The sequence below is a fragment of the Oryctolagus cuniculus genome, chromosome 14 (genome assembly GCF_051225735.1).
Source record: "Oryctolagus cuniculus isolate XC-2025 breed Fujian yellow rabbit chromosome 14, ASM5122573v1, whole genome shotgun sequence".
NCBI classification, from domain to species: domain Eukaryota; kingdom Metazoa; phylum Chordata; class Mammalia; order Lagomorpha; family Leporidae; genus Oryctolagus; species Oryctolagus cuniculus.
In genome coordinates this window covers 65,489,271-65,511,841 of record NC_142880.1, presented here as the reverse complement: position 1 = coordinate 65,511,841, position 22,571 = coordinate 65,489,271, and the positions used below count along the sequence as shown (strand labels likewise).

The 22,571-nt window shown below is 39.1% G+C and overlaps 1 non-coding gene and 1 pseudogene across 1 annotated transcript; both read right to left on the bottom strand.

Annotated features, from left to right (window-relative positions):
- Window positions 1-4,550: 4,550 nt before the first annotated feature.
- The window catches only part of LOC103349661 (little elongation complex subunit 2 pseudogene), a 198,154-nt pseudogene continuing 180,133 nt past the window's right edge, over window positions 4,551-22,571 (bottom strand).
- LOC127492922 (U6 spliceosomal RNA) lies at window positions 17,647-17,751 on the bottom strand. Its single transcript, XR_007922738.1, has one exon. It is a non-coding gene; the product is annotated as a U6 spliceosomal RNA (small nuclear RNA).

The window sequence follows — 22,571 nt, the reverse complement described above, 5'->3', positions numbered from 1 at the left end:
AGCCTGGCCTTTCCTAAAGATTTGTAATTTTTAGGTGTGAGACCTAGCAAGGTATTACTCTATATTTCATTTAACCTTTTAATGATTAAATGAGAATAACAATATTTAATTTAAATGGATGTTGTGAAGATTAAATTAGCTAATTTATAGGAGACTTTTATAACCATGCCTGGCAGTATAGGCCACTCAACTATATTATTGTAGAACACATTAAAAATTGTGGAAAATAATATGAAGTATTAACTTCACTTATAAGACAAAAATTTTGAAATCCATGGTTAGTGTTTTTTCATTGTATGCATTTTCCACAAGTTTTTGAGGACCTCTCTACTTACAGATTTCAAAATTATTTGCCACAAAAGAATATTCTCTTTCAATTCCATGAACTTTTTGAAGTACCCTCATATGATCTGTTGTTTTCATTGACTGCATTGTGGAGATATACTATAATTTATGTTTCATGGGAAAAGCTTTATATTGTTGAGCAATGTTAATTTTTAAAACATTTATAATCTTAACCATTTTAATCTTTTTTTCCTTTTAGATATTTTGAGATAACATTTTTATTTACATTATAATCAAATACTTAATGGCTCCACTAAATAAAAATTTCAACAAATAAAAAGTAAAGACCATAGTCCAGCAAGAGCTATAAACAAAAATTAAATGAAAATATGTTCAACTTCACTTACATAAAGTGATTTTTATTTAATAATTTTTGTTTATATAAGATGAACAAATTTCATGTACTTCATATATATAGATTTAGAAGTGTAGTAGTACTTCCCTCCTTCTTCCTTTCTTATTGTTTCTTTTAATTTTTTTTTCCTTTTTTTTTTTTTTTTTGACAGGCAGAGTGTATAGTGAGAGAGAGACAGAGAGAGAGAAAGGTCTTCCTTTTGCCGTTGGTTCACCCTCCAATGGCCGCCACAGCTGGCACGCTGCAGCGGGCGCACCGCACTGATCCGGTGGCAGGAGCCAGATACTTATCCTGGTCTCCCATGGGGTGCAGGGCCCAAGCACTTGGGCCATCCTCCACTGCCTTCCTGGGCCACAGAAGAGAGCTGGCCTGGAAGAGGGGCAACTGGGACAGAATCCAGCTCCCCGACTGGGACTAGAACCCGGTGTGCCGGCGCCGCTAGGTGGAGGATTAGCCTATTGAGCCGCGGCGCCGGCTTGTTTCTTTTAATTTTTAAAGTGACATACTTTCAGTTTATTTTGTAATCATAAGCTTAACCTTCCACTAAGTAAAGTGCTCAACAAATAGTAAGAAAGAAAACAAAAAACAAAAAACATTGTTCATCAACAGTAGAAACAAGGACTGTAAACAATGATAGTCACAAAATCATTAAAATTATAGTAGTGTATAATTCCTACCAATTCCTTTGACAAAGATTTGGCATAGTTTGACAAAACACTGTATTTGCAGCAAAACTGATACGCAAAGACATTTATTCCTTTTCTTTCTTTCTTTTTTAATGTTAGATCACACTAAAAAGGAGAAGATGTCATATTTGTCTTTCTGTGTCTGGCTTATTTCACTCAACATGATGTCTTCCAGTTCCAATCACTTTTCTGTAAATGATAGAATTTCATTTTTTATGGCTGAATAATATTCCATTATATGTGTGTATCACATTTTCTTTATGCATTCATCTAATGATCGACACCTTGATTGATTCCATAGTTTGGCTACTTGTGAACAGTGCTGCTATAAACGTGGTAGAGCAGAGTGCTACTGTAAACATGGTGGGGCAGGCCTCACTTTTTAAAAGATTAATTTATTTGAAAGGCAGAATGACAGAGAAAGAGAGAGAGATGATTCATGTGATGTTTCATTCTCCAATTAACTGCAAAAGCTAGGGAAGGGCCATGTCAAAGCTAGGAGTCAGGAATTCCATCCAGGTCTCTCATGTGAGTGGGAGTGGCCCAAGTACTTGAACCATTTTCTGAAGCCTTCCCTGGTACATTAACAGGTAGCTGGATCAGAAGTGAAACAGCCTGGACTTGAACTGACACTCCAGCATAGCTGCTAGACTTGCATCACAATGGCTTAACCCACTGCACCACAAGACCTGTCCCAACCAACTTGTAAATTTTCAAATTAACTGCATGCTAAGAAGTGTACAGTAGATTTCTAGAACTTATTTCTCTTGCACAACTAAAACTTTATGCAGTAAAAAAGCAGCTTCTCCCCTCACTAGAAGTCACCGTTCTCTTCTCTAGTTCTGTGAGCATGACTGTTTTCCATACCTCACACACACGGAATTACGCAGTACCTGTCCTTTTGTGCCTGAGATATTAGCGTAATATCCTCCTCATCTATCTATGCTATAGTATGGCAGGACTTCCTTCTTTATTAAGGCTGAATAATATCCATCAGATATCAAAATAATTTAAGCTGAATTTTGAACTGGAATATCCAGTTAATACATGTCCAACATTTGAGGAAGTAACGGCTGATTTGAAGGCATTGGGGAACAAATTTGAGAGCGAGAGTTGCAGCATCCCCAAGAGTTGGAACAGAAAGGTCTTGCTAGAGGGATTCTCCACATCTTCAACTTCAGACCCCTATTTCCCAGCTAACTCTCTGGGAAAGGGGTATTCTTTCCCTTGAAATCCTCCTCCAACAGATGCTATGGTTTTAATTTTAGCACCTAGATAAAATTTATGAAAACAGCCATTGGGCCCACAAAGACCAGAGAAAAGTACACAATTAAATGAAAATTTGCAGCTTAATTGGAAGCAGTTATGGATCCTCCCTTTACTAATGAACAATGAGACAAAATATTATTAGTGCATAGTACGGATGGGAATAGAATCTAGTTTAAGGCAGTAAGGAATTCTCATTCCCTACCTGTAGTTCAGGCATGCTAATATGGCTTTACAAGAAACTAGAGCAAACTGATTTCAGGCTGAATATACTTGCATTGGGCATTGACCTTACATTCTCTGACGTTGGGGAAAGAAAAAAAAAAAAACAGTGAAAAAGATATACTGACTTGGCTGTGGTGCGCTGCCACAAGCTTTCTCTTCAGCCCCCTCTCACATTACTCCAAGCTAACTAGCCAAATTTGTAAGCCACAAATGCCAATAATTACTACTTACTAAGCCCTAATTATGTACCAGCCATTTGCTAGGGATTTTACACCTTCTTGCTAATATTCTCGTTGAATTGAATACTGTTTCTGCCCCCCACCCCCATTAACATCTACCCAGAACTTCAGCTTGTGACTTTATTTGGAAATAAGGCCCTTGAAGATGTATTTTTTAAAGATTTATTTATTTGGAAGAGTTACAGAGAGAGAGAAAGAGAGAGATAGAGAGAGAGGTCTTTGGTCTGCTGGTTCACTCCTAAATGTCTGCAAATGGCTGGAGCTGAACCAGTCTGAAGCCAGGAACCAAGAGCTTCTTTTGGATCTCCCACGTGGGTGCAGTGGCCCAAGTCTGCTGCTTTCCCAGGTGCATTTGCAGGGAGCTGAATGGGAAGTGGAATAGCCGGGACTCAAACCAGCTCCAATATGGGACGCTGGCACTGCAGGTCAGGGCTTAACTTCCTGTGCCACAGCGATGGCCCCCTGAAGATGTATTTAAGTTAAGATGAAATCATACTGGATTAGGGTGGGCCCTAGTTCAGTAACTGGTATCCTAATTTTAAGAGCAAACGGGGAAACAGACTAATACTGGCTTACAAGATGAATGCCTTGTAATGACAAGGGCAGATATTGGAGCAATGATCACTATAAACCAAGGCTCATCAAGGATTGCCAACAGCCGCTGCAAGCTAGGAGTGAGGCATGGGATGGTTTAACCTTCAGAACCTCCAGGAGGAACTAACACTTTATTTAGGATTTCAGCCTCTGGAACTGTGAGGGAAAAATGTTTTCTTAAGTACTTGATTTGTGGTAACTTGTTATATCTGCCCCAGAAAATTAATGCAGTTCACATTAACCCTTCAAGGTAGATGCCAGTGTCTCTTTTGAATAAGTTTTAGGATACAAATGGATTTTAAAGCCTGTGCTTACTCTACCTGTCTTCTAGACAAATTTGTTTACTAGTAGGGTAAAATCACTAAGTGAGACAATGAAAAACATTGTCCAAAAAGGTTGTTAACTGACCACACACAGCTTCTCATTCTGATCCTGAGAGTTCCCTCTCCTTCAAGATGGTCATTGTTTCTTTGCCAAAACCTCTGACCTGGGGGATAGCCAACTAGAGATGATTTTGGTAATTCCCAGGGCACATGGGGCCTCTGTACTTGAAGAGTCTGTTGATACTGGAAGATTGGGCAGTGGAGTAGTCGATCTATACATTCTGGAACAAACGCTTAGAATAATGTGCTCCAGGCTACAAGGAACTGAATGGAAATTCAGCATTGCAAGTTCTGCTATTGCCAAGGAATCTGAGGACCAACATGAGCAGAGACAGTTAGGAATCCTCAATGTCAAAACCAAAATAAATGAGTCAACATGGACGTGGGCATGGCAGAAGAGGAGGGACCAGTACTGGAGGTTTGACTTGGTCAAAGGTGCAGAATGAAGCAAAGTCATTCAGGCACGAATCGTAGGAAGCAGCCAGTCTGGAAGGAAGTGATTCGTGAGCACCGTATAGCCTGGAGGATATAGATTCGTGCCAAACTCGAGGCTGAAGACAGCTAGTAAGCAAGGCAGTCAGGCTAGGAGAGTTGGTACAGATAACAAACATAAACTAAAACGGATGTAACGTATGCCAGAGGGCAAGAGGAGGTGAAGTATCAGAATTGCAAAGTAAATCATGGGAACAAACAAGACATTATTTTTTAAAATCAACTTTGCCAATTTGTGAGTTTCTGGTAGCAACTAAGTAGCTGTATTTTTTTTGTTTAAGAGGTATCTGCCGGCTGGCACTGCGGCTCAATAGGCTAATCCTCCGCCTGCAGCACAGCACCCCGGGGTTCTAGTTCCAGTCAGGGCGCCGGATTCTGTCCTGGTTGCCCCTCTTCCAGTCCAGCTCTCTACTGTGGCCAGGGAGTGCAGTGGAGGATGGCCCACTTATATACTTAACTTAAATACTTAATTAACTTAATATTTAAGTTAAATACTTAACATAAATACAGGGCTTGGGCCCTGTACCTGCATGGGAGACCAGGAGAAGCACCTGGCCCTTGGCTTCGGATCAGCGCGGTGCGCCAGCCCATGCACACCGGCCACAGCGGCCACTGTGGGGGGTGAACCAACAGAAAAAGGAAGGTCTCTCTCTCTCACTGTCCACTCTGCTTGTCAAAAAAAGAAAAAAGAAGGCCAGCACCGCAGCTCACTAGGCTAATCCTCCGCCTGTGGTGCCAGCACACCGGGTTCTAGTCCTGGTTGGGGCGCCGGATTCTGTCCCGGTTGCCCCTCTTCCAGGCCAGCTCTCTGCTGTGGCCCGGGAGTGCAGTGGAGGATGATCCAAGTGCTTGGGCCCTGCATCCGCATGGGAGACCAGGAGAAGCACCTGGCTCCTGGCTTCGGATCAGCGCGATGCGCCAGCTGCGGCGGCCATTGGAGGGTGGACCAACGGCAAAAAGGAAGACCTTTCTCTCTGTCTCTCTCTCTCACTGTCCACTCTGCCGGTCAAAAAAAATAAATAAATAAATAAATAAAGAGGTATCTGCCAATGTCAAAAAGCCTGCTCTCAGTCCTTCCCCCAACTCCAATAGAGAAATTTTGTTCCAATAATGTGGCACTTCCATTATACAGACAATTTATGTATGGCTTAGCTTGTTACCTAAAAGTATGTTCCTCTTGGTTTTAATAGACATTTTTGAGTACCTACTATGACCCAGACAGTTTGCAGCATATTGTAGGCATTATGTTGTCATTTCTTTTTAATTCATAAAATCATGACAAGTTTAAGCCTGAGAAGCTAAGTAATTTGTTCATGGTCCCACAGTGAGAACTGGACATTAAATTTCATTAATCAGTGTCGTTGTTGTGGCGAAGTAGGTTGTGGGGAGCAATCCGGACTGGACTAAGTTACTGGAATTAAGACCTATTCTATGCATCTGCTCTCCCACAATATGGCGCTGGGAGAGAAGTAAACAGCTTCTGCACAGCTGCCTCCAGTTCAACCAATAAACTGTAGGACTTGCTCCTGATTGGAGGAGAGCAGCGCACTCGGCGTGTGGGCAGCCGAGTTGGGATTGGCAGAGGAGGACTATAAAGGAGGAGAGAGACGGCATGCACCAAGGAACATCTAAGGGGAACATCTAGCTGAAGGAACACCTGTGCAGCCCCCGAGAAAGCCGGCCGGCGGTGTGCCGCTCCCCTGCGGAAGTGGGGAATGCGGCCAGGGGGAACTGCCCTTCCACGGAGGTGGAAGGGATAGTAGCCAACCCGGGAGGAACCAGCAGCAAACCCGGGGAGGGCCGAGCAGACGAAAGAACAGCGCAGGGTCCTGTGTCGTTCCTCCACGAAGAGGGGGAGCGACATAGGTTAAGCCTCTACCTGCAGTGCCGGCATCCCATGTGGGTGCTGGATTGAGTCCTGGCTGCTTCTTTTCTGATCCAGCTCTCTGCTACGGCCTGGGAAAGCAGTAGACAATGGCCCAGTGCTTGGGCCCCTGCACCCACATAGCAGACCTGAAAGAAGCTCCTGGCTCCTGGCTGCGTCCTGGACCAGCTCTAGCCTTTGAAGCCATTGGGGAGTGAACCAGCCTCTCTGTCTTTCCTTCTCTCTGTAACTCTGCCTCTCAAGTAAATAAATAAATCTTTAAAATAAAAAAAACCCTCCATTAATCACATTTCACTATCATTTTTCATTGCTATAGGTGATGTTCCTCTCCCATCTTCCGTACTGTATTTATAGTCCATATGGCAATGGCATGTTAAATGTGATGGGGATTGATTTATACTGTCATATAGTTGTATAATGCTTCTTAGAGCAAGATCTTACTGGCTGTGACTATTGGCAGTGATGAAAAACTATCTTTTAGATGGGCTCATAGTAAAAAAGAAAAGAAGCAGAATCACGGATATAGGGAATCATTTTTTGCAAACTAGTTGTCTGGCATTGAAACTGTGATGGGAGAGTTGTTTGCCTGGAGTCTCATACCCTTACACAAGCATAGGGATTTGTGGCGTGGTGTGAATTCCATAAAGCAGGTAACCTAAAACTCTTTAGGCAGGGGATGTCACAGAGAAAATGAAAGGGAACACCCACTATGAGCACCCACTATCTTTCTAATTTCCTTTACCTCCTCAGGATATATTCCCACCACAGGAACAGTGAGGGATGTTGAAGGGCCAACATGTTTGGCTTCTTACCAGTGACATAAAGCTTAAACAGATTACTCTTGTTTTGAGCCTCGTTGTTTTCGTATGTGAAACAAGATAACAGCTACCTTTCCAGGTAAATGAGAGTATTGTTGTCCTCTTATCCTGATGACATTTTAGCCCAAAATATGTATATTTCTTTTCAACTTGAGTTCTCAGTGTCAGAAATGAGGATTACCTTCTGTTTTTTCAAAATATCCTTAGCAAGTACCTTAAGAACACTTCTCACATTATTTTATGAAAAGATAAAATATGTGTATGACAGTTAATTTGCATGTGGTCTTTTAACATATATTTGATCCACTAATTTATACACTTGAACCTGGGTAAGCAGGCTTCAAAAGCTCAGCACTACTTTGTTCCAAGAGCTGTGGAGTAAACCTGAATTTCTTAGGTAGTGGTTGTAGACAAGGCAAGAGGAAAGGCATTTTTCTCTTCCTGGATTTCCAGTCCAGGAACCTCATTAATTTAGAATGTAGTGCTCTTAGGGGAATGAGGGACCCATGAATAAAATTCAGGTGCAGTCCATTGAGAAGGTGACTCATATATTACTGGCAACTTTAGTTTTGCAGCTCACCTTAGTTTAAATATCAGGGATTTGGTGTTCCATGTATTAGAAAGTAATGAGAAAGATATGAGCCATTCATAAGTATGTCAGTAGTTATAACTACTCATCTATTAAAAGATCTATTCATGTTTATATTCTACCAGTTTATTCAGCAACATATTTTTATTAGACTCCATGACAAAGGTAAACATGAAAACACAATCCTGCTCTAAATTCATGATAATAGATTTCTTGGTTTCATTTTGGCTTAAAGTGCCTGTTATTTTATCATTTGACACGGTGGAATATCCAAAATGTAGTTCTGGAGGCTGACTAATCTTTCTGACTGTTCAGACTGGTAAAACAGTGCTCTTTTAATAATCCTCTAGCTCACTGGTATCTGATCTGAGTGTTTCCCTCTCCTCCTTCCCCTCTCTTTCTCCCCCCTCCCTCTCTCTCTTTTCCTCTCTCTCTCTCTCTCTCTCACACACACACACACACACACACACACTTCTAATTTCTTAAAACTCTGGTTCTTAGCGTCTCTTTTTGATTTGTTGTCGTCCTTGAAAAGACAATTAATTACAAACCTCTGCTTCCCACATCTGTGGGACTTTTTCCTGTTTTCTCGGTGTGTTCATTATTCCTTGTCTGCCAGTTTCTCTTCACCTACAAACTGGTTCAAGCTTTTCACTTTTTAAGGAAGAAGAACTTTATCCTGAAACAACTCCTCTTCACATTGTATCCTTTTCCTTTTATTCAGTATGGTGGTTTGTAAAACTTGTTCATTCTCCCTACTCCATCTGGCTGGCCTTCAAACAGCATCTCCCTCAGCCTGGCTTTCATGCCCAGTGCATTCCTGAACATGTTTCCACAAAGATCAGCTCTGAGCTCTGGGAATCATCGAGCTAATCTTTAACATGTATACCTGTCTGAGGAATTTGATATGGTTAGCATATTCCTTGTGACATACTTTCTTAGCCTCCATTTAGTCCCTCTTTCTCCAACCTTTACCCAAAGCTTTATCAAGGTTTTCCAAGTCTACTTTATTTCTTTGCCAACTTTTACCTTTTTACTTGAATTATCTATTCAAGTACCATCCATACAAATAAATTAAATATATGCATCTTTATTATTTAGTTTAAGGGTTGGTTAGCTTAGCACTTAAGATGCCTGCATGCCACATAGAGTGCTTGGGTTTAATTCCCAGTTCTGGCTCCTTTTTCCAACTTCCTGCTAATGTAGACCCAGGGAGGTGGTGAGTCAGCTAATTGACTTCCTGCCACCCACATGAGAGACCTGGATTTCAGTCCTGGCCCTTGCTCCAGACTGACCTATCCTTGGCCATTATGGACATTTGAGGAGTGAAGTACAGGATGGAAAAAAAAAAATCTTTTGTCCGTTTTTTTCTCTGTCTCCCTGTGTCTAAATTTTTTTTAAATGTGGCTTTAAGTTGGATTCTTCTATGCTGTAGGTATTCTTCGACAGCTGGACCCAGCTTTTTGTTTTACTGGTGTTTCAAGGTTGTAAAATCTTACTCTTAAGTGCCTCCCCTCACACCAGATGTGATTTTCTGACTTCTGTTAAAGTGTTATTTTTCTAGACTGGACAAGCTAAAAATCTTAGATTAATTTCTGATTCAGGAAACTCTGATGCCTTGTGTTTAATCAGTTGCTGAGCTTCATTATACCTGTCATAAGAGATGGCCATTCCAAGTGGCCTAGGAAAGTGTTTAATTAAAGAGAAGCCAGGACAATCAATTTTCCAAATAATTAGATTCATTATGACCTGTGTTGCTAGAAGACACTCAGGGTTCAATTCAAGTGCATTGTGTTGGCAGCATTCATTATTATCACTTAGGTGTCTGAATCCTATATTATTAGAAAGGCTAATGAAGGGATGAAACTAACAGCACCAAGATTTTCTGAAGAATTGGTCTGGCAGGAAGCAGGCTATAGAAGCAAGGCCCCAACTGCCTAGGTTGGATTACTGAACCAAGAAACCAGTCTTATCAGGATACTGAAGTTGGCATCAGGGACTCAGGAAGATGCGTAATCAGGCAGGCTGGCAACGGGAAACAGCTGGGGTGGATACAGATAGACACTTATGTCCGAAGGAAAAATCTGTCCCAGGAGTAGACAATTTCCAACCTGTATACCAGTAGGAGGATGAGATATTTAGCTTATGGCCATGTTCTCATTGGGTTTGACCCTAGGAAAGTCACGTCAGCAAGGAGCAGATCTTTAGTTTCTGCAAGGCAAAGGCAGCCAGCATTAGAACTATTTCTGCAAGTCAGTTAGATTGGTGCTCTTTAAAACAAGACTATTTACTTGATTCTCACTTAAATTCATATTTGGACTTTGATATTGAACTTCCGCTTCCAGTCAAATCCACTTCAGTACAGTTTTCTTGATGTAGCCAGTTTATTTTCTTCCCAAAGCATACTTCATTTATTTTAATTTTTGACTCTAAATCCTTCAGTGACTAAGTACTCATTTATCCCTCCCTCCATTATCACTGCAACCTTCCTTTTTGTCCTTGTTACCATGACTTCCTCACATTTCATTAAGAATTGAATATTGGACTGAAGTTGGATTGAAATTTTAATTCACTCATTAATTCATTCAGTTTTCCATCCGGTAACATAAATAACTTTGTGAATACTAGATTATGCTAGATTACAGAAATTGTGCAAGATTAAAATTGATAATATAAGAGATATAAAGGAGATCATAATGGTCTTTATGCCTGTGCAATCCGTAGACTTCTTCTCCCTAGGGAGAAAGGCATATAAAAAAGATCCCTGTACACAGTGACAAATCCCAAGCAGCAGCAGGTACAGAACACAGTGAGGGGATGAATACATTGACCTCCTAAATTAATATTTTTGTTTTGCTTTTATTTCCTGTTGGACCACAAACCTCATCTCTCATCAGTTTTTTTACATACCTTATTCTTGTGTCAAATAATGGTTTTTAATTAAATACCAACTTCTCTATGAAGCCTTCTGATGTCTCACTCCTGATAGAAACTTTATCACCATGTTTTGGGTAATTGTTTGTGCACTATTTTATGTGACAGTTTTTATGCTTTGGTGTATCTCTATTTCAAGTTTCAGTGTTCCCAGAACAGGCTCATTTCTTAACTCCTAGCAGCTCTAGCCATGATTTTTTTGTATTTAAAAATATTTGTATTTCAAATTCCTAAAAATAAATTAGTGGTATGGTTGCTCTAGATAAGAATGGGATTTCATTACTTTATTATCAGATAAAATGAATAAAGCCATTTGGGAAATTATACACAACTAATGGAGAAAATTCATGCCTAGGTCTCTGGAGCAAATGAAAGCAAACTTTACTTGAAGTAGAATTTTTTAGTAGTGAATGAATCTACCAGGAATATGAAAACAAACACTTCATGTTTGATAAATGCAATATTAAAAGTCTTTTTTACCATGACCTGGGGGATTAATTTTGAGAAATAGTTTGCTAAGACTTACTGTGTACAAGTACCATTTTATTATTTCTTTTGGCATATTTTGTATGACTTCAGAATTCTTCAAATTTCTAGGAAAATTGTCTATGTTGGGACTACATTTTAAAAATTAATACATGTATTAATACAACTGATAAACAAATGGTTTCTAATTATCTCTTTAAATATATTTCTTTTAATTTGATTTAGATATTAGAGCCAACAGTGGGTATTTTCACTACTTGATTCCAGGGAACAATAGAACAAGAAGGGAAAACTTACTATAGGGTGAAAAAAATGACAATTGTCAAGTAGAGAATTGAAAAGCACACACACACACACACAAACACTCACTTCATGGTTCCTGTGTAACTCAACACTTCTATTTAAACTCTCAGGGGTAGGCAGTTGGCACAGTGGTTGGGACTCTGAGACGTGTGCCCTCCACATGGAGTGTTTGGGTTTGAGGCCCTGCTCTGCTTTACTTCTAGCTTCCTGCAAATGCACAGTCTGAAAGGCAACAGGTGATGACTCAAGTGCTTCAGTCCTTGCAACCTACATGGGAGTCCCACATGGAGTTCTGGGCTCCTGACTTCAGCCTGTCTCAGCCCTAGCTATGGGAGGCATTTAGGGAGTGAGCCAGAGAATGGAAGATCTCTCTTTCTCCTCCTCTTTCTCTCTCTCTGCCTTTCAAATAAATAAAAATAAATAAATGATAAAAACTTTAAGTAATGATCATAATAGCGATGAAAACTAAAAACAAAACACACACACACAAAAAAACCCTTTTAGCACTGTCTTCCTTCTATACTTCATGAAACCAGGGTAACAGATGTCTGAATTCCACGTCTAATCCCTAAGATCTTGCTCAGTGATGCAGTGCTCACTCGGGAATGAAATGCTCACTCGGAATGGTAGTGTGTTATTTTAAATTTGCTCTGATAGCTAAACTGGCATCTTGTGATTTGATTGTTGGCCGTAACCCTTGTCTACACCCTTGCAGAGCAGTGGGCTACCTTTTCCTTGTAGAGCTCTTTGCATAGAGGAGAATTGAGCCTGCAATGACAAAGTAAATTAAGTATGTTATCACACACACACACACACACAAAAAAAGAGAGAGGAAGGAGTGGGGGAGGAAAGTATTCTTGTATTTTTGGAATTTTTCTATGAACTTCATGAAATCTATATATCAATAAACAAAAAAGGAATATAAAAAGAAAATATAAAACACTTATCTGATAAAGCTATATAATCTTGCTGTATAATCATGCTGATTTTAAATATATGATCACTTATTTAATACTGGAACTCCTAATTATTTTCAAAGTAGATCCTGGTTGAGAGATTAAATCAATTCGTAATGGTTTTAACCTTAATATTGATCAACAATATTCATTCATATTACATCAAGTAATATCATTTACAGTGAGGATCATTTGAAAATTATAAATTTCACTTCAGTTTTTTAATATGCAATTTTTTTTTTCTTGAACCACCATAAAATGCTTCACAAACAGTAGTTTGCAAAGAATATGGGCACAGGTTCTACCAAAAGAAAACAAAATAGCTTCCTGGGAAAGGAACATGGGTTTTGTCTTGATCATAGCAAGAGCCAAAGCAAATATGAGCCAATGAAATGAAGAGGGCTGTGAATGGCTGTGAATTGAAACAGTCACTGTGAAATAACGTGTTATTCATCCAAAGTGACTTGATGTGTTACTTATTGAAATCCAGCAAAGAGCTCAAACCTAAAGTATTTCCTGGTTCAAAGGATTGATTATACTATTCTTTTTCTGAGGTAAACACCCTTCAAATAGCTTGCAATTTGCAAAATATGTAGGTAAACTTTTAGACTTTGGGAAACACATGTGTGTTTCTAATTTTCTTTCTTTTATTTAGATGGACCTCCTTGGAAAATTTTTTAAATCTCTGAGTCTCACTTTCCTTTATCGTTAAAGTCACTAATGTTTGCTTCATTGTCACTGCTATGAATATTAAAATGTAAATGATACAAATAAAATCTCCAGGTGCTGACTTCTGAAGAAGTCCCCAAAAGAAGAGCTAAAGAAAATGATAGAAGTTGGGGCTGGTGCCATGGCTCACTTGGTTAATCCTCCGCCTGCGGCACCGGCATCCCATATGGGTGCTGGGTTCTAGTCCCGGTTGGGACGCCAGTTCTGCCCCAGTTGCTCCTCTTCCAGTCCAGCTCTCTGCTGTGGCCTGGGAAGGCAGTGGAGGATGGCCCAAGTCCTTGGGTGCCTGCACCCATGTGGGAGACCAGGAAGAAGCACCTGGCTCCTGGCTTCGGATTGGCGCAGCACGCCAGCCGTGGCGGCCATTTGGGGAGTGAACAAATGGAAGAAAGACCTTTCTCTCTCTCTCTCTCTCTCTCTCTCTCTCTCTCACTGTCTAACTCTACCTGTCAAATAAAAAGAAAAGAAAATGATAGAAGTCAGGAGTTTGAAATGCCCTTGTCACATGATGTCACTGAACCCTAAGCATACGCTAATTCTGATAACTACTGTAGCTTTTTTTTTCTTTCTATCTCTCTGAAAGCAATGCACATTTTAAAAGAAGGAGAAGTTCTCTCACTTTTTAAATTTCAATATTTTGCACAGTGGGTGACTCGGAGTTTGTCTTGATTAAATTCCACTTGTTAAATGAGTGACAGAATAGCCTCTTAGATGCTGGTGACCTGAGAAGAGAATTTGTCAGTAGAGTTAGCTAAGTTTTGAAACAACTCATCCATGTATAAGGCACAAGGAATTGATTTCAAATGCTGTTCCAACAACTTTATATTTATGTGAGAATTATATTTTCACAAACCAAACACCCCCTTTAGATATTAAATATTTAGAAATAGGCAGTCTATCAATCTATAGTTTTAACAAGTTCCTAGGTTATTCTGATACACAATCATATTTTTCTTTGAACATTTTAAAACTCTTGGCGTGACTCAGCATTGAACAAAAGTTTGGTGTGAGTGCACCCATGGTGAACTAGCAAGGTCCTAACAAATGGATGGAGAATGGTGCATGTAAGCAGGAAGCTGGATTCTGAAAAGTCTGTGTGTGTGTGTGTGTGTGTGTGTGTGATAATCATCTTGAGTGTCGCTACCCAAGCATATCTAATTGTTAGAATCAAGTCAGGAAATCAGAATAGAAATTTGAAAACACTGGGGTTGGAATCCTACTTGGTAAGTAACTTAATGTTTCTTACCTCAATTTGTTCCCTCATTATTAAAAATTTTTCTACTTTATAAGATTCTTTGAAGACTACATGAGATACCCTGTGTAAAGAATAATTATTTTCTTAAATATATGTTAGTTCATTCCAATATCATCATCACCAACATCATAATCATTATCTAACAAGGTCCAAACATATGCTGTATTTTCAATGAGTTCTCATCTGATTTTGCTAGTTCAGAAATAATTGCCTTTATTTGAAACTTCTTCATATATAAATTATTCAATTTTAGAGCTTAATCCTATACTTATATCATGATTTTTTTCACCAATTATAATTTTTGGCCATATTCTGAGGCAGAACAGATTTTATATACATTATGCTGGGCTGAGTATACATTATGTTTCAAAAATGTGTCTCATGTGGACAATTCTGGTCTATAAAACAATGCCAGTTATAGCCATCTCCCACTCTCCCACTGGAACATTAGTGAACATCATCACCAACAATAAAATTGAGGTGGTTCTTGTCACTCTGTAGCATGTGCTTCCAAAATACATGCCAACCATGGAAATATATCTAGACAAAATGCTCTGGTTTTAAAAATAGACCATACACTTGTTGAAGTCAGAATTCTAAATATAGGCTAAATTTTTCAATTTTCTACAGAAATTTGTGGAGACTTTGCTTTATGCCAGTATGTACAAACTAGAAATGAATCTGCTTGGCCCCACCTAACCCTGAACTTACTGGCCTGGAACACAGCTGAAGAGATTTTGTTATTTTGTTTTGAGAAATTTAGTATTGAAAGTGGATTTAAAATAGGTAGACTTAACATTTGCCATTGGCCTTAATACAAATTGAAATTTCTTCAATATAATAAGAGAACTAAGGGTTGTTATGCTGTATATAGATAATTAAGTTTTAAAAATGACTTTTAACTTCATGAGTTGATTCTGTTTGCTTTGTTCAACATAGAATAGAGAAAATAAGGAGTTACTTAATTGTGTTTTTTTTTTCTTTTTTGTCTTGTGTTTGGTCATAAAACTTGAAAAATGGATGGAATGGTTAAAAAAATCCCAATTATAAAAGGAGTACATGTTAGTTGTTATAAAAAAATTTTTTTCACCCATGTCTCAGTTTACAGGGAAAACAACAATAAATCTTTGAATATTTTCTATCAGTATTTTCTCATGCTTCCTTCCCTGTTTCTCTCACTCTCATCACACACACACACACACACGCATATACACACTCTCCACACACACAACCCACACAGAAATATTTCACCATTTATAATAATATATCATAATCCTACTTTTTCATTTAATATTGTTATATGCCATGCCAAAGAATAATGCTGCAGTTCTGTGTAAATGTTTAAAAAAGTACTCCAGTATGAATTTAGCACTACAATGGTATTTGGGCTATGAAATATTCCCTTATTTCAGTTTGATAGCTATCCTATACTTACACTTTTACCTGCGTTCTTTCTATAGAAGATTTTTAAATGATATAATTTTAGGCTTACCATTTTTTGGTTTAATCAAACAGATATTAGTTTTAAAACTCATCCAGGAATCTTAACAAAATTGAATTACCCTTATGCCATGCTTCTGATTCCTTACGTTTGTTTATAATTCTTTCTGACTCTATCATAATAGAGTAAGCAATTATGAAACATTGCACTAAAATATTAGCATGTGAAATAAAGCCAACAGTCTGTCATTTCGGTTTCTGGAATTCATCTGCCTATGAACATTTTAAAGATCTCTAATTACCCAGTCTAGCTTCCTAGCCCCTAGAATGAGTATCTATGTATTTATACTTGGATGTCTCTGCCTTTATCTGACCAATGTTTGCTGTCACACAAAGACAACACTGGCCTGAGTTGAGGGTAAGACTGTACAGTTGCTAAAAGGAAATATTCCTCATAGGCTGGGCAAGAGTACTCTGCCCAAACCTTCTCCACAGTCCTGTCAAGAGGTTGGGACCTGGCAGAGTGAAGGTCTCTTGGACCTGCAGGGTCTGGGACTGGCACCTCGGGCTGTGCTGAATGACTCCTTCCATATTTGCAATTCCCTGCTTCTCTCAATATACTCAGAACCAGGAAGGTTGAGGTCCAATGAGATTAATCCTATCCTAAAAACATCTGTATATAATTTGGGAATTCCTAGCAATTTTAATATTTTAAAATGACACAAATAAATATTTTATAAATATATAACATGATTATATAATTAGTGGCTCTAGCTCTGCACACTAATGAAATATAATGTTCCACTTGTCTAGCCCTCTTGTTGCAGAGTGACATTAGCAGAGGGCCAAGTCAGAAGGATCTTGAGAGTAGCCAAGATTCATGTAGGAAAAGGCAAGAAGGTAATTGGTATTTACAAGTCAGAATACCACATGAACACTTGCAGGATATATAGGTGGGTCCCAAACTCGGGAATAAATTCTGAAACCAGATTTTGCAAAGTTTGGAAAGAAATTGGGCAATAGAAGAGATGGATTTGGTGGAATAGGAGTGAGTTGGCAAGGACAGTGACAAGTTGTGCATTATCATTTGTAGACTCCATATGTTTCTAGAAGCTTCAAAGAGCATTAGCAGAGGTTGGATTTCTTGGCCAAAGACGGTTTGCAACTGGCGACTGTTATGCTTAGTGAAGTAAGCCAGTCCCTAGAAGACAAATATCATACGTTTTCTCTGAATTGTGGCAGTTAACAGAATACAAAACAATGTATAGTAATGAAACTGACATCTTGTGGTTTGATTGTTATTTTTAGTCCTTGTTTATACTTCTGTGTACGTGTTGTCTTTCTTTTTACTCGTTGATTATTATGGTTAGTGGCACATTAAACCTGTGATTATATAGTGGATTGAAGTTATGTCTTTGCAAAAATAAAAAAAAAGGAAGGAAGGAGGAGAATTGAAGGAGGGAAAAGGAGAGGGAAGGAAATATAGCTGTCTTCTTAGAATTGTACCAATGAAATGTTAATACAAATCAAAAATTCAAAAGAAGGTTTGCAAAGCAAGCCCAGTGACCATGCATTGTGCAGAGCTCAGAGACTCCCTGACATCCCACCAGAGGAGACAATTGGGTGCCATACTGCCTGAAACTTTTCAGATACAAAATTCTGGGTTTTTTAAATGGAATTGTTTACAAATTTGCATTTCACCCTTGCCCAGGGCATGATAATCTTCTCTGTATCATTCCTGTTTTAGTATATGTGCTGCCAGAGATAAGACATTCTTACAAGCAGTTCGTTGATGTTAGTATTTTTTATTGAAATCCAGATATATTTTGACAGAAGTAATATCTAAATATCTGGCAGCCTGAATTCCAAATCTGGACAATTCACCAGCTACAATTTTATACACCTCTATTACCTGTGACTATTGCAATTCTTCTTTTTTTAAAACTTTTATTTATTTGTTTATTTATTTATTTTTGACAAGCAGAGTGGACAGTGAGAGAGAGACAGACAGAGAGAAAGGTCTTCCTTTTTGCCGTTGGTTCACCCTCCAATGGCCACCGTGGCTGGCACACTGCACTGGCGCATCGCGGTGATCCGAAGGCAGGAGCCAGGTACTTATCCTGGTCTCCCATGGGGTGCAGGGCCCAAGCACTTGGGCATCCTTCACTGCACTCCCTGGCCACAGCAGAGAGCTGGCCTGGAAGAGGGACAACCGGGACAGAATCCGGTGCCCCGACTGGAACTAGAACCCGGGGTGCCTGCGCCGCTAGGCGGAGGATTAGCCTAGTGAGCCGCGGCACCGGCCAAGATTTTATTTATTTACTTGAGAGGTAGAGTTACAGACAGAGAGAGGGAGAGACAAAGAGAAAGGTCTTCCACCCTCTGGTTCACTTCCCAAATGGCTGAAATGGTCAGAGCTGTGTTGATCTGAAGTCAAGAGCCAGGAGCTTCTTAAAGGTCTCCCATGTGGGTGCAAGGGCCTACGTGCTTGGACCATCATCCACTGCTTTCCCAAGGCATAGCAGAGAGCTAGATGGGGAGAGGAGCAGCCAGTACTAGAACCTACGCCTATATGGGATGCCATTGCCTCACACTGAGGTTTAACCTATTGCGCCACAGCACTGGCCCCTGCAACTCTTTACATTACTTCAAAAGGGGATAATTTCAATTATTACTCAGTTACTACATGGAAGATTGAACACATTTCAATCCATTCAACACTAACAATTTTCACTCTCTAAAAGTCCTTATGCATATCTAACCTGATTATTTTGTCTCAACAGTAGCTCTTTTGTTTTTATCCATATTGAGATAAAATACATAGGGAATATTTCATTACTTATTGGATGCAGTTATAAAATTTTATCTGTCTCTAGACATAATATAAACCCAACTTCTTTACGTTCATTGCTCTTCCTGGTCATTTCTGGTGCTCTCCTTTAAACTCGTTTTCCACATCCTTCTTAAGAGAGTGAGAGAGTTAAAGGGAGAGAGACTGAAACTGGCAGTAATTCCCTAATGAAGATCTGGCATGCTCAATATACCAGATAACTTCATAGCTTTTAAATTACATTCGTCCTGTCAACATGCATTGCCCACAATAAGCATGTCTGTTGTGATTTTGCCATCAATAGATATTTGAGTCCATTTCTTTACTTACAAACTCAAGGGAAGAAGTGAACTGTAAAGGGATGTCTATGGCCTCTCTGCATACCTCTTTGTTTTTGCTGACTCATCCCAGGAATAAGATTTCTTAGTTTCATCCTATGGCAGAAATATTCCTCTAGATCATCCTTAGAGTTTATTTAACACTTTCTAAATGTCAATGATGTTGACAGGAATCAATAACTAGAATTAGCTTCTCTTGGAAGGGTGTCACATTGAAAAAAAATTTTTGGTGTTGTAGGGAATGTGTGACTTGTACTTTTCAGAGCTTAATGATTCACACATAACTGGCTCTTATTTGAGAGAGTTTAGAAAAAGCTATTTTTATGGATTCTTTTAAACCAAGTGGTCTATGTCCTTTGGAAATCATGAACACATTATATAGACTATTTTCTATAGATAACAAAATATTAGATTGCAATTTCATCCAGCAGGAAACTTAATGATCTCTCTCTCTCTCTCTCTTTACTCTACCTTTTAAATAAATAAACCAATCTTTAAAACATTTTTAAAATGTACATTTTTGGGGGCGTGAGGATCAGGTGATTAGCCTAGCCACATCAGAATATCTGTGTTCAATTCCAAGCTCTGGTTTCTCACTCCAGCTGCCTGCCAGTGCAGACCCTGAGAGGCAATGGTGATAGCTCAAATAATCTGATTCCTGCCACCCATGTAGGAGATTTGGGTTGAATTCTGTTTCCAGATTTGTTGCAGATTTTGGAGGAGCAAAACAGCAATGGGACCTCTCTCCCCTGCTTCCTCTCAAATAAATAAAATATAACACTTACATTTACTTGTTGTCAGTAAAGGAAGCCAGTGACTAAATAAATTACAATGAATTAAATAATTAATAACTAAGTACATTATAGTAGACACTTTTTTTAGACTTATTTTATTTATTTGAAAGGCAGAGTTACAGAGAGAGATAGGGAGAGACAGAGAGAGCTTCCAGAGCCTGGTTCATTGCCCAAATGACTGCAATGGCCGGAGCTGGGCCAATCCAAAGCTGGGAGCTTTTTCCAGGTTTCCTATTTGGGTACAGGGACCCCACCACTTGGGCCATCCTACTTTGCTTTCCCAGGCCACTAGCAGGAAGCTGGATTGAAGTGGAACAGCGGGGACTCAAACCAGCACCCATATAGGATGCTGGCATCACAGTAGGCAACTTTACTCTCTATGCCACAGCACTGGCACCACATACACTTTTTAAAAAAGATTTATTTATTTGACAGAGTTACAGAGAGGGAAAGATAGAAAGAGATCTTCTTTCTGCTGGTTCACTATCCAAGTGGCCAAAATGATCAGGCAGAATCCAGGAGCTTCATTTGGGTCTCCCACATGGGTGATAGGGGCCCAAACACTTCGTCATCTTCCTCTGCTTTTCCCATGTCATTAACAGAGAACTGGATCAGAAGTTGAACAGCTGGGACATCTATATGGGCATTCATATGGGATGCAATCTTTGCAGGCAGTGGCATGTACCAATGCCATCTTACTAGTCCCAGTGATCAAATTCTGTTCACAATTGATCATAATGATAGGACTAAGAACCAAAGGGATCACATAAACAAGACTAGTGTCTGCAAATACTAGCTGATAGAATAAAAAAGGGAGAGAATGATCCAACATGGGAAGTGAGATACACAGCAGACCCATAGAATGGCAGATGTCCTAAACAGCACTCTGGCCTCAGAATCAGCCCTTAAGGCATGCGGATCCAGCTGAAAAGCCCATGAGAGTATTTCAGGCATGGAAAGCCAAGACACTCTGGGGGAAAAAAAAAAGACCTAAATGAAAGATCTCCGCGAGTGAGATCCAAGTGGAAAGAACGGGTCATCAAAGAAGGAGGTACCTTTCTCTGAAGGGAGGAGAGAACTTCCACTTTGACCATGGCCTTGTCTAAATATGATCAGAGTCAGTGAACTCAGGGGGCTTCCATAGCCTTGGCAGCTCATGACAAGAGCCTAGGGTGATTACTGAGGCCATAAACAAGAGTGTCAATTTGTTAAGTCAACAACAGGAGTCACTGTGCACTTGCTTCTCAAGTAGGATCTTTGTCCTTAGTGTGCTGTACATTGAGATTTAATGCTGTAACTAGTACTCAAACAGTATTTTTCACTTTATGTTTCTGTGTGGGAGCAAACTGTTGAAATCTTTACTTAATGTATGCTAAACTGATCTTCTGTATATAAAGAGAATTGAAAATGAATCTTGATGTGAATGGAAGGGGAGAGGGAGTGGGAAAGGGGAGGGTTGCGGGTGGGAGGGAGGTTATGGGGGGGAAGCCATTGTAATCCATAAACTGTACTTTGGAAATTTATATTCATTAAATAAAAGTTTAAAAAAAATTCCCCACAGAAGTGCACATAGGAAACTTATATCCTTGTGTTCCATTTGGAAACAGTTAAAAATGTTTCAGCTTATTCTTGAACTTGTCAAAAAGGAATACTTGTATTGATTATAGTGTTTTTTCTTTGAGGCATACAATCTAGGTAAATATTAACCCAGCTTGTTTATTTGCCTTATTAAGAGCAACACATCTTTCCAACCAATTTTATCAACCCCAAGGTCTCTTATTTATCCATTTGCCAGAATTATGATAACTATTTTCAGAAAATATTCTATTTTACTTTTCTTACTTATGTTGCATGAATTACATGAATTCAGCTGTGATTTTCTTAAAATAAACATACAAAACCCACAAAATATTGTGGCAGTAGAGGATTTTTAAAATTGAAATCAGGACCAGCGTACACTGAATCAAATCTGGAATTCAAACTCATCAAAAAGAGAAAAAGCAAAAGAAAATGACTTAAAGATTAGGTAGGTAGTAAACATTCATAACAGGGTAACTTTCATGATTTTGTATGTGTATATTCTTATGAGCAAAAACAAATAAATTAATGATTCGTTGGGGGGAAATTGTCTTGAAATGGGAGAAACAAGTAAACCCAACACAAAAGCAGCAACAAGAAGGTGGGACATGTGTGACTGAGAATTAATGTTATGCCATAAAATAGGTTATTGCATATCAAACAAGATATCAGTGATTTGAATTAACTGAGGATTTTTTTCATTGAACCTTGACACAAAGCTTGAGTTAAAAGTGTCATATTCACTAATTTGTTTTCATTGAAGCCTTGCTATGGTGGCACTACCTTGCCTTGCTGCCTCTTGCACAGTAAATACTAGAGAAAGGTTTTCTGGGTAATTCCTGCAATGCATGTGTGTGGGAACATATTGTCAACTTCTGTGCAAATATTTAATTCTTTCACATTTTAAGTGGCATTCATCAGCAGTTCAGACACATTTGCTACATTTGGTTAGCATGAATTTTCCTGACCCTTTTCTGTCGTTGGAGACTGATTTCTAAAAGCATTTCTCCAGGGTACCTGCTCACCAGAACCCACTCTTAAAAGGTACTAA